Genomic DNA, 13,790 nt, shown 5'->3' on the forward strand with positions numbered 1-13,790 from the left:
AAAAAATAATCGGAATAGAAAATTTTGGAGCGCATTTAAAATACAAAATATGGAAATTCCATATTTTTTGATAATTTATTGATCATTGTTATTCTGACTAAATTCAATTCTAAAACAGACGATGTTTTGTCCAAAAAATACGATTGGCCAGTTAAAAAAAATAATTAAAGAAACATTAAAAATTTAAGTAAACATAATTTTGGAAGTAAGTACTATATCTACAATTGTTGACGTATTTCTTTGAACGAAACATAGTTTATTTTAGAAGTACCTTCACTAAAGATCATAAAATTTCGAATATTGTAATTAATGTTTTTATTGTTTGAATTTTATTATTACTATTAATATCAGCAATTCATTAGTATTTAGAAAAAAACAAAAAAAAGATAAAAGTCTTAAGTACAGAAAAAAAACAACATTTAAAAACAACACTATTTATTTTTGGAAGAACCACTTATGTAGAGAAAAACTTCGTACCTACCGATTTTTTTATTTTACATAAGCTGGAATAAAATTTTTGTACGTCTATTCCATAACACATGCCATCAATCAAAAAAACAATGATTTCAAATTATTGTACCAGTAATTGAAACAGAGACAAAACACAAAATTTTCACTTATTCTAAAAGAATTAAAAAAACAGTGAAGAATAACAAATTATTCGATGGTTTTCCTCGATTTAAATCGAGTTAGATTATTAAACATCGTTCTTTTACCAATAATAATTTTTTAATTTAGTTAGTCGACAATATGTCAACACTCAGAATAATAAAATGGTAAATGTTTTTTTAATTTTTGAAAATTATAAATCCAATAAAACTTGGAATTTTTCTGATTGCATCTAAAAAATCAACAATATCTTATATATAGCTTGTATCTACAATTATCTGTTTGCATTTTTCGTAAATTCAAAAATTCGAAATTTTTATTTGGAGTTTATAAAAAATAATCGAAATATTGTGATTGGTACCATATTATGTATTTTGAAGTATATATATTATGTATTATGTCTTACATTTATATTTTATATTTTTGCTCTCACGTTTTATTATAAAATACAATGTGTTGAAAAATGGTTGTTCATTGATCACGGAATTCAAATTTAATGTGCCACAACTTTTTTCGGAAATGTATAAAGTGTAGGATTTGTCTTGATTTGTGTTTTATATTTTCGTAATTTTTGTTATTGTAAATTCTTTCATTTTTAGATTCGGAGCTTTTTTGCATTATTTTGACGGATCTGTCACTTTGACGACATCCACAATTTAAATATAATATAATATTTAAATATATTTACATCACCTATACAGGATGCTCAAAAACTGGCGCACTAACTCAGTGGTACGTTATTGAGAAGCAAGTCCAGATTACGGGAAAAATGTTGAACAAATTCCTAAAGTTATATTTTAAAAAATCTGGAGCTACAAACTTATTGTGTTAACTTCTTTAGTTTTCATTATTTTTTTATGTTTTTATGTTTCGTACCAGGTAATCGTTCCGTAACAAAACGATGAATAATTATTTTAAAATTTACTATCAGATTTTAGCAGTTTTTTTAATTTAAAAAAATTAAAATTCATCCAAAAAATCACAATGTGTAGATGTGCCAACACTGGGAATTATTTCCTAGGAAACCGTTTCAAAAATAATTTATTTTTATTCAGAAATAAAATTAACTAGACGCCCTCTGGTAATGACTTTTGAACTATGTCGAAAACAGTTAAGAAATTTTCGTAATGCCACATTTAACTGACATTTAATGAATTGTTCAACAATTTTGCGTGTAGAGTGTTAATTACTTACAATAGAAAGAATTACTTTAAAAGTACGTGGTGGTAAATACTAGCGTTGACTTTGGTTCTGTAGTTTTTCGTGGTATAAAGTGTTTATTGTTGGAACTTGAAAGTGGATAAAAAGTGAAAAATATTTAAATTTTGATTACAAAGTGTTATCAAACAGTTGTCTAATTAAAGATTATAAGTAATGGATCACAGCGAACACAAAGTTTGGCTCAAGAAACCAATAAATTAGTGAAGTGTTATGAATTTTAGGTTAGAATTTTCCACTGAAAAAATCATGAAATGCTGCGGTAAATCTACAAAACTACAATAAAGATTAACAACTGCTGATACATTTAAACGTAAATTATGCCAAAAGGTAGGCTTTTCAATGTCTTTGTAATAATTTTCCAATAAAGAAAGTGAACCAAACAATCATTCGTTATTCGTATTTTCCTCGTCATCTCTCATTTGTCAACATAAGTTTCTTGCATCAAAGATGCAATAGTTATTCCGCATAGGCAATGTAATAATTGTGAAGCCCCAAAATTCGTACAACGCTCAAAATATCCGAATAAACATTTTCCCGCCATTTATGGTTACTGTTTTCGACCTAGCTCAGTGGCGCCCCCAACGGTAATTTTACTTCCGAATTGTTGTTCAAATTCAATTGCGATCATGACTATTAGGCAACGTTGCCACATATCATTTATTTAAAATTAGTTATTTATCAATAACTTGAATACAAAGAATTTTTTTACTATTTTTACCATTATATGTAACCACTTCTCTGCCACACACCATTGAGTTGGTGCGCCAGTTTTTGAGCACGCTGTATATAAATATAAATAAATATAAATATAAATATAAATATAAATATAAATATACATATATATATATATATATATATATATATATATATATATATATATATATATATATATATATATATATAATAAAATATAAATATAGGTAACTTGATGAACAACCATTTTTAAACGCATTGTATACTCAATCCACACACGCCCAAGTCCCTGATGATGATAACGACCGTTATCGAAACGTTGCTTTAAAGTAAACACTAGTAGTATTTTCTTCAAAAATCGTCTTTTATTCCACGAAATACTTCAAAAATTAACTCATAAGAACAAACTCAGATTCTAATTTATATTTTATCTGTTTCTTCGTTTATTTTTTTGAAAAAAATTAGAAAAGGCTACTCAAAGCACACATGACACACATTAGTTTAGTCTTGACCAAACCTTTGTCAAAAAAAACAAACACTGAGATTTAGATAAAGTCGAAATTAAAAGGGGAGCGACTTTTACCCAAACGAAACGTTTAGAATTGTGTGTTTTGGCTCAAAATAGGAAGTACTTTTTCCGAATGGTGCAAGAATCCTTTCACATGTAGTAAAGTCAGACATTAGTGAAATTATTTGAAAGGCCATTACGGCCACATCACGATCAGCCCATAACAATCTGATAATTTCCAAGTGCGCACCGCGAACCCGAGCACCTCCAACGGAGGAAGAAACGTAATCCAGCGTTAGAGCGCCTGAGGATATTTGGTATAATAAGGTTGGTACTACGTCACGCTAAGTGATGATTTCGCTAACAAGGTGCTCACAGAGATCCGAGGAGGCTGAACCCCCCGTCATAATCACAGGTTACATCCTGACCATATTTCAAACTGGGAGGTCTTGTGGCCAAGCTTCACACAAAATATTTCACATTTTTCCCGAGTTTTGCTCGACTTTTCGCCGGGAAATTTTTAAATCTGGAGTGTTTGTAATTACACGTACACATGTTTGGATTAAATTAGACGACCATCCCTTGGCACACCGCTGCTGAATCTTAAAATCTTGGCGCCACCATACAGATGTTTAACATTCCAGCGTCGACCATCGTGCATGTGAACAACAGTCGGCACAGACGAAAATCAATTAAGAACCGAAAAAAGAGAGACAGAGCCGTGAATAAGCAAATCACCTGCTTTATACCTCATTGGGCGAGGACGCCGATATAGCGATTATTTATGGTCGAGGTTTCAACACTTGTCAGACCATTTAATGCACGACATTGTCAAAAGGGGGATAACGAGCCGACACGAAAAGTTCAGAACTAATCTCACAAAAATTCGGGGTTCGATCCCCGCTACAGACAACTTTTTTTACGAAAAAATAGCAAAATAAAATTAGTCGATTTTTTAGTTATTATTTTAACTAGTATTTCCCTTCAAAATTAAAAAGTAAGTGCTATATTAATGTGAGAACATTTTGAGAACGAAATTTTATATTGTTTTCAAATGGCCTTCTGACAATTTTTTGTACCGTTTGGTGGATAATTTATTTCTAATTCCAAATACAAGCTGACCCAGTAGTGTGTTATCGTTCTATAACTTTCTTGGTAATTGAAATATTGCTATGCTGTTTTTATTATCCGATAGATCGACTTAAAGTCTACAAACTAAAAATATTTTTATTATGCACAGGGTGTTGTATACAGAGTGGTAAACCAAAGTTATATATTTTTTTAAATGGAACACCCTATATATTTCTGCATAATTCAAATTGGCGCAAAAAAATATGTAAGTTTATATTAACTATTACTTTGTTTTGGAATTATTCAACTTTTCGTTATGAAAAAAAACAATTTTAAAAAATCACTGCAAAGCCGCCTATGAATATTTTACGGCAAATTTGCAACCGAAAAATTTAGAATACCTTGTAGTTTTAGTAAATAGACGACTTTTGTTAAAGCATGCAGATAATATACAGAGTGTGCCAAAACGCAAAAAGTTGAGTAACACATTATTTCAAAAGGAAGTATCTGTATTTTTTCATGTATTAATAGCATTTTTGATAAGCTTTCTAATAGTGTAAGGTTTGCATAGCAATGTAAAATATTTTTTGTAATTTTCCAAAAAAATGATTTTATTACAAGAAAATTTGTTAACCTAGAATCTGATAAGTCAAATGGTTTCTTATTTTTTGATATGTACTAATGTGACTAACTTTATTAGTCATCTAATTATTACTTGATACATAAATGAATTTTGCTCATCAAGAATTGATAATAAAATAAATAAAAAAAGAAAAAAAGTCAACACTAAGAAATATTCAAATTTGCTATACAAACCGCATATCATAAAAAATGCTAAGTTTTGGCACAGCCTGTACACTATCTGCATGTTTCAAGTAAAAGTCGACTATTTCTAAAACTACAGTATTCTGAGTATTCTGAGTTTTTCTGTTGCAATTTTTTGAAAAACATTCATAGGCGACTTTGCAGTGATTTTTCAAAAAATATTCTTTTTTATTTTAATATTAGTTTAAAATAATTGCAAAAAATACATGCAAGAGTAGTTATCTATAACGGTATAAGATTTTTGGTTGTTTAGGGTAGAAAATAATTAGAATTTATATTTTTTGCAACGTTTCGATTTTATATTAAATCTTCATCAGGCTGCAAATACTATAGTATTTGACTGTACAATTTGCATTTTCTATGTAACTATTTATTTACGTTTATTTACATTTTGATTCACGACATTAATATAACATTCAATTAAAAGGTTCCTTTACGTAGACAGTACTAATATAAAAACTAAATTTGTTTTTTTAATCGTTTATTATACATTTAAAACAAACGTTTGTAAATACGTTTATTAATAACATCAAAGTTCTTTTTGTTTTTTACGTAAAAACAACTTTAAGTTACGACGTACTTTAAACGTTAAAAATTGCTAAAAGAAATAAAAATAGATTTTAATTCACGTAACAGAAATATAAAAAAAAAACGTTATCATCCAATTAATTAACAACGTTATAAATTTCAACGTATAAAGTTATATCAATCCCTTCTTTTTTTTTCTTTAATTGGTAAATAAAAGTTTCTAATAATAGATAATTGTTTATAATTTTGGTAAAGTAATCACTATTTATTTCGGAATTTGTATTACTATCGATTAAATTTTACAAGCGCAGGCCTCGTCAAATTAATTCAAACATCTTGTATATTTTTTTAACTGACAAGATTTCCGATTTTTTGACTTTAGACCAGTGTTAAATTTTAACAGTCCGTTAAAAAAGTTACAAAATTTTATTTGCCAAAACGTTAAGCAGATCTGCATATCAATTATTTTAACAATATTTAATTTTAAAATTTAGCTCCCTTACATAACAGAACAAAGCGCACTAAATTTGCAAAAAAATTATCTACATTATATTTTTCTTTATTTGTGCCTATCTTTTCAAAAATCAAAATTTTTCTAATAGTTAAATATTTTGAAATCGCGTATTTGGAAGAAAAAAAACTTACTTAGACCTATTTATCTGTGTTTTCACATGTTAATAAAATAAAAATTAACTGATTTTAGCTGTATTAAACATTCCATGCGTAACTTTAAAAATTGAATTTTTGAAAAAGTTTTTTTTTCAATTAGCTCAGATTTTGTAACAGAGTTCAATCCTTCCACACATTTTTTTATACTACAAAAATTAAATGTTTGAGACTTATCTTGTCTCAAAAAACCCGGCGTGACCAGTGTGAGAAATACCACGGAGATATGATATAAAAGCATCCATACTTTAGTGTTTTATATATATTTTTTTGTAAAATAAAATTTCTGTTTGACCTTAAATTTATCAAACGAAGATTTTTCTTTTAGGTGTTGAGCGACTGATTTCGTAAAAACCTTGTAAATTTGTAAAAAATTTACAAAGATTAAATTTGTTGCTATTTTCTATATTTATTTTGCATTTGTAAAACCTTATTGGCAATGAAAATTGTCAATTCAAAAAAAAACAAATAGCTGTTTTCAAAAATTCATTTGGTTTCGTCAAGAGAAAAAAAACGTGAAAAAATTAATAAACCAAGCACGCAATATTTGTTTGCATTTCACCGTCCAGTTGAACCAAATCCATCTAAGACGTTTATTAATCTTCGTTTCTTCTTGTCATTTTTTCCCGTCCACCCTCAGTATGGCGCCATAATTAAAATCCACCGAGCTATTAATAATTAGGTGGTGATTACCTTTGTATAAACGTCGACGATGTCATGATGATGCGTTTTAAACTTATGAAAGTAGAGATCATAGGTGCCATTGTGGCGGTAACATGGTCAGATTCATTTGTTAGCGGTCCGAAACTCGGTGGGTGGTAGCACTGGCTGCGCCTTTTGTTTTAACCAAACCATTCAACCAACCTACATGGATCCATGACCAGAAAGAACTTCTTCTTAACGATGACGAAGCTTTTTAAACTTGGGACAATTTTTTCGATTTTTTTTTATTAAAATATTTATTAAACTATCAAGTTCGAAATTTCAAAAATAGTTACTTATTTATTATACCAATAATACACTAATTCAAAAATTTAAATTTTGGTGTCTCCATCTAGTATCGAGTGCTCCAACATTCACTATAGCGTTGAATTTAGCGTAATTCTAGTATCCTGTAAAATGTTTTTTTATTTGTTTTGGTTTGTATCCAGGTTTACACTTTAATTTCCAAGCTATAGGTAGCGCTACTTTACATACTTTTAGATTTCTTTAATCGTAATCATTTCTCCAGAAGTATAAAAAATAAAATTAATTACCATTCGTTGCTTCACCATTAATTTTAAAAATAAAAACGTAACTATTTGACGCAATTCTTTAATATTGATGAATTCGTAAAGTATTTTTAAACAGTTTGTATCTTTTATTTTAATTGTAAATTAAGCAACGACAAATTGCCTGTGCTACTTTACAAATTTGTAGAAAATTATTTAAAAAAATTGGTGGAGAGAAGTGACATTGAGAGGATAGGCTTTAAGGTCACAAAATATTTTCCGACGTGAGGAAATCTATAATATTTATTTTATTATTTTATTAACCTTGAAACTGTTTTGTTTGTATTGCTTTTAATTTCTAACTGTGTTAATTAAACATACAATACATAAGTAACTACAAAGATTTTAAAAAATAAATTACTCAAAAATATTTTTTTAACTTATAAAACTCATAAAAAAATTTCAAAATATGCTTTATACAAACTGAACCAAAAGAAACGCACAAAAATCATATTTTTCATATTGGTCATTTAAAAAAAAAAATTTGACCGGTCGATTTTATTTTTTTAAATGCTACATTTTAACGTCATAGTGACGTTTATGGTCTTGTTTTGTGACGTTCTTTTTTTAAATTAAAATCTGCATTTTTTAAAGGTAATAAGCAAAAAATAATAAAGAAATTAAATTAAAATTTCAAAAAATAAACATAAAATAAATATAATATGAACATATGAATAAATAAAAATATGAACATATTATATATATATATATAAAACAAAAACTTTCGATGAGATAAAACTCTTTGTGTAAAACTCAATAACTTTTACAATTTTTTTATTTTATTTTATTGTATTTTAAATTTTTTTACTTTTTTTTGATTTTTTTCATACTTAGCGGAAATATGAAAATGTTTACTATCTAATACAGTAATCAAAAATGATGTCATTACTAAAAAAAAAAGTCAAAAATGTTATTTTTGTGTCAGAATGCAGCATCTAAAAAAATGAAATTGACCTGTTTGAGGATTTTTTTTTAAATTGCTTTATAAGAAAAAAAATTTTGTGTGTTACTTTAAGTTCAGTCTGTATTTTTTGATTACTTCTAATACGGTGAGGCTTAAATAATGTTTTGAGAAAAAAATATATATAAATTATTTTTTTAATTTTTTTTTTAATCTTAAGTTCCAAAGTTACCCTCTCCTAAAATTTGTTATAAATAACTAAATATTAATTGTACAATGTCTTTGATTATTTTATTGATACCATTTTCTGTCAGTTGATTAAGTAGAATAAAAGTATATTTGCTATTAAATACTCAATTTTTCTAAATGTTTTCAGAATTTTTTTACAATTAATACTAATACACATAATATAATATAAAAGACGGCTTACCTTGCTCTTAATAATCGTTTAGAAAAATTTCATTGTGGTTTAACATTTTCTAAACTGGCCTTAAAGTCACTGATAAAAATTTCTTTTTTTTCAGTTTTTAATGACATTATAAAACAAACAGTTCTTAAATGTTGCTTTTGTATGCAAAATTCATATTGATTTTATTTTGCTTTTTGACTCGACGAGCAAAAAGTTAAGAAAAAATTAATTTTTGACCTAATTTACTTTATCTTATTATCAAAAAAACTGAGCTGTTACACTAAATGCGTGCGAAATGCTCGAAAAGAGCATAAACTTTCAATAAAATTTTTGAAATTTTTTGAGAAAATTTTGTAAAATAATCGATTGTCTGATTGAATTGCATTATTACTACTATAAAAGTAAAACAAACATTTTCGACGTCGATCCAGTTCTGAGATTGTTTAAACTTTCATGTAAACTGAGTTTTTTGCTTAAGAAAGTGTTTAAGCTTTCGAAAATGTGAGAAATAAACGTCATGTTAAGTTATATTTTTTAAAAGTGCTAAAATCATGTCACTTTTGATCAAATTTATTGATTTTTTCAGCTGGGTTTAGTGAAATCTTACAAAAAATTATGCAAAAATTGCGTAATTTCGAATGATTTAAAAAGTTGCTGTTAATTTTTGGGTATTTCTTTGCACAGATGACTTTCTGGCTTATTTTGAACGAAATTTCTCAAAATAATGGCGTGTTTGCTTAAACGACTGTTAAAAAAGAAAAAAATATAGAAATTTTTGTTTGCCATTTCGCCATTGCTAATAAATAAATGGCAACTTTCAATTATTTGCATTAGTTTTATCCTGAATTAATTTAATTTCGTTAAATATTTTGAGATTTTTATCAAACTTTTGAAGTATGTAACCTTGAAACCGTACGTAGTTGAAACTTTAGATTTAATTTTCTCTCATCTCCTAAAATTAGGATCGATACGATTGAGGTGTCATTGATTTTGTCTCTGGGTGTAGCTGATTAAGAACCAGTTTACCGAAGCGTCATTAATTTAATTCTCAATTAAATGCGTGATTAACTAATCATGTGACCAAAATGAACGAATTTGATTGGCCCATTCTTAACAACGGTGTTAAATCTTAAATCTTTTTTGCGATATACCTATCTAATGTGGAGTTTAGAATAAACTACTATTTACTTTTTATGTTTAATTATTGTAAAAGCGATAATAAGACAATCATAAAATTATGTAATATGTTTATTATAGTTATACGTGTTTTTTCGCTCATTTTTTACATTTCTTTGTCTTTTAATTGGTTTTTAATACGCGTAGGTGTTTGTGGTTAAAAAATTGAAAAAAAGTAATTAATCGATTGCAAAACATCTTTTTCAAATTACAAAAGTCATTTAATAACAAAACAGACTTTCCGAAATTTTCGTATGTATCTTTAATAAAAAAATTCCTATTCCATATTCCCAATAAAATTATAAAAAACTTAATAAAATTAATGGACGAAACAAGCGTCAGTACGTTTTACGTTAATCAAGAGGAAAAGTAAAATAAAAAATTGTTTGTCAAGTAACACAATAATTAGCCGTACAAGGGCATCTGCAATTCGATTCAACTAATTTTTTTTCGATACCACTTAATTATTTCAACTGCGCTTCAATTATTATTGCACTGAGTGAATGCATTGACAATTAGGCACTCATTTCGCAACATATGTCTTAGTACCTACTACCGGAAGTAGACACAATATGCAAAATTTCTATTGACATAAAGTGTTACAGTCATGTAATCAATAATTATTTAAAGCTCACGTAACTGCGTTTCGTGGACGTCTTTTAAACATCATTGAGGACGAAAACGAAACTTGCTATACGACACACGCGAGAGAAATGTGCAGGAAGTGTTAGGTAAGCGGAATTATGTAAAGTGAGTGAAAGCATCAATTTTTTATTGTTTGGCTGAGATGAAAAGGACCAGGAATGACGCCGGAATTTGTTGCTCCAGGAAATGCTATCATGATTTCCAGTCCAAAGTGTTATTAAATTGTTATTTATGGCGAGGCAAAATAATGCAAATTAGTTGGCATCACCTTGTACTCATGTTCGTTCTTAGGAAATCATAAGCCAACCAATGACATCCAATAAACCAGTTTCTCGAAAATATTGCATTCATTCATTTATTAGTAAAACAATGTAAAAAATCAAGTTTTCGTTTGTTTAATTTATTGGATCAACTCAGTTCATTAAAATTTATATTAAATCTTGTGTAAAAAATAAACATAAAAAGAAACACAGAAAAACAATAAAACACGTATGCATTTTAAAACATTTACAGAATTAATGAGTATTTCCTTTTTATTTTTAAATTATGGACGTACATTTCTTTTACAAAAATAATTAATTTTGAAGTAAAATCATCTTATCGGTACATTTACGAAACGATTATTTAAGTAAATACTTGTTTATGTTAATTAGAAACAACAATACTTAATTTTATCACACGTGTCGGTAGGAAAAATGAAACATTTCCCAATTTTTTCGCATGGTAATTGGAGAAAATGCTTTTCCTTCTCAGTTATTTGACCTTTTGTTAAAATTTAAACTTATCAGCTTTCATAAAAAACTACTACAATCGACCTACCTTCCTTTTACTTCATGTAGCACTTTTGAGACTGGATTCGTTAATTTGAAAAAAGCGACACACATTTGTGTAAAGGTATAGTGATTTTGGAACAAAGCGAATTGTGAGTTACTTTTACCGCAAATTATTCATTAAATTAATGAAGTGGACCTGAATACGGTACAGTTACTTTGGTCCAATATTGTAATTTTGCGGTAAATTTCCGACTAATTTTTGGGTCCGATTTAACTGATTTAAAACCAGTCAAATGCTCGTTTTTTTAATTTTTTTAAATAATCAATTCAATTTTAGCACATTTTTGTTTTCAGTAAATTTTTATTATCAATAGTTAGTCACTAACTAGTTTTTCCATAGCTCCTGGAGTACATTTTATAAAAATTGCTTCAACAGGTGACAAGTCTACTGTTTCGAATTTTGTAATGGTATTTACCCAAATTACAGAGTAAAAACAAAAATTGTTCAAAAAATTAAAAAATAATTTAATATAGAATTAGAAGTAGAAAAAATGCGAAACTCAAAAAATCTATAGAATTGGAAAAGAGAAACATCAATAAATTAAAACATCAGGTTCTAAATAAAAAACCAATACACTAAGAGACTGAAAAGCTAAAAAAGTTAAAAAAAATACTTAAAAAACTAGTGAGATTAAAATTTTGTAGATCTAAGTGATTGAAAGAGTTATTATGAAACTACAAAGTAAGTACAGCCAGGGACAAATTCAATGGCACCCCATTGGATCATCTTAAAAACATTTTCAGACATAAAAATACCATTTTTATTCTAAGATTTGTTTTAAATTATTGAATATTTTTTGTAAATTTTCTTGATTTAAATAACACTTAGGATGTTATTTAAAATTTAATTCAGAATTAAACTAATTCGAATAAAAATGTCATTTATTTTGCATTGACGAACGTCAACTTAATCGCGAATTAAAATTTAATTGCTATCAAATGTTCTGGAAATCGGCTTATAAAATAATATATTTTTCAGACGTTATAAATAATTTTTGCTTACTCTTAACTTTACTAAATTTTTGTTTATTGTATTTATTTATTTATCTATCATCAGCTCATCCCATTCGCCTCGTAGTTATAAAATAAAATGATTTCGTTGTTAAAAAGGTGGCTCAATTTGGACACGCATTTAATTGCGGATTAAATTAAAGACGTTTCTACATATAAACCGGCTCTAAATCATCTCTTATTTACTTTACCTGATTGAGTACACATTCATTTTTATAAAAAGTGGATACCTTTGATGCCAAAATGGTAAATCATCGAAAAAATTGAGAAAAAAATTTGTTTATAATGTGCTGGTTACTACGGATTTGTTGCCAAAAATTTCACATTCTATATCAACATTAACTTTAAAGACTCTTTATTTAGATTATAAAACCGACCTTAAGTATATTATGATGAAGCAATCAAATAGAGCTCAATCGTGCAAAAAATTGTTTAAAAACGAGAGAACGACAATCTCTTCGTTGCTATCATTTAATCAATAAATTCACACTTTTATTCAATTCATTATTATATAGGTAAAAAAATAGAATAACTTGTATGTATAAACAATACAGAAAATACAGCAAAAAATCAATTTATATTAGACTAACTATACGAGTATATTGATAGATAAGATAGTAATAAATAAATACAATAAACAAAAATTTAGAACCAGTTTATATTAATTTTATCCACAATTAAATGCGTGATTAACTGAGCACGTCACCAAGTTGAACCAATTCTATTCGCGTGATTAACTTTTAACAACGAATTAAAATTTAATGATGCTTTCTATAAACCGCCCCTTAGTAAGGTTGAAAGTAAGCAAAAATTATTTTAAACGTCTGAAACAAATATTTTATTATTTTCGTGGCCAGCATTACAGATCTTTAAAATAATACTTAATTTTTAAATCGCGATTAAATTGACGTTTACCAGAGGCGTTTTAATTAGAATTAGTCTAATTCTGAATTAAATTTTAATTTCTGTAAGCTGACCTAAAGTGTAACCTAAAAGTCTTGAAACGTTTGAACATTGGATTTCATGAAGTGGTAATTTTACAACCAAAAAGATTTATGGTAGCCGAAACGTTTCGTCTCTTCAAATTAGAGTCGATACGCTTGGGGTGCCATTCATTTTGTCCCTGGCTGTACATTATTAGATAAGATAGTAAAATCATGAATAACTAAAAAATTGTAGAATTGAATAATAATATGAAATACTGGAAGGAATTAAGAAACTAAAAAGCTAAAATACTGGAAGCCTAAAAAACAAATTTTTTTTAGATGTAAAATAAAATAATTATACAGGCTGATTCTTTTAGGAACTACATTAGAAACTTTTTAACTTTTAATGCAGCTAGAGCTTTAAGATTTTTTATACAATCCAAATCGACTATTCTGAATTCACCTAAATTATTTTCAAAATGGCTGAATTTCCGAAA

The sequence above is a fragment of the Tribolium castaneum genome, chromosome 8 (genome assembly GCF_031307605.1).
Source record: "Tribolium castaneum strain GA2 chromosome 8, icTriCast1.1, whole genome shotgun sequence".
In the NCBI taxonomy this organism is placed as follows: domain Eukaryota; kingdom Metazoa; phylum Arthropoda; class Insecta; order Coleoptera; family Tenebrionidae; genus Tribolium; species Tribolium castaneum.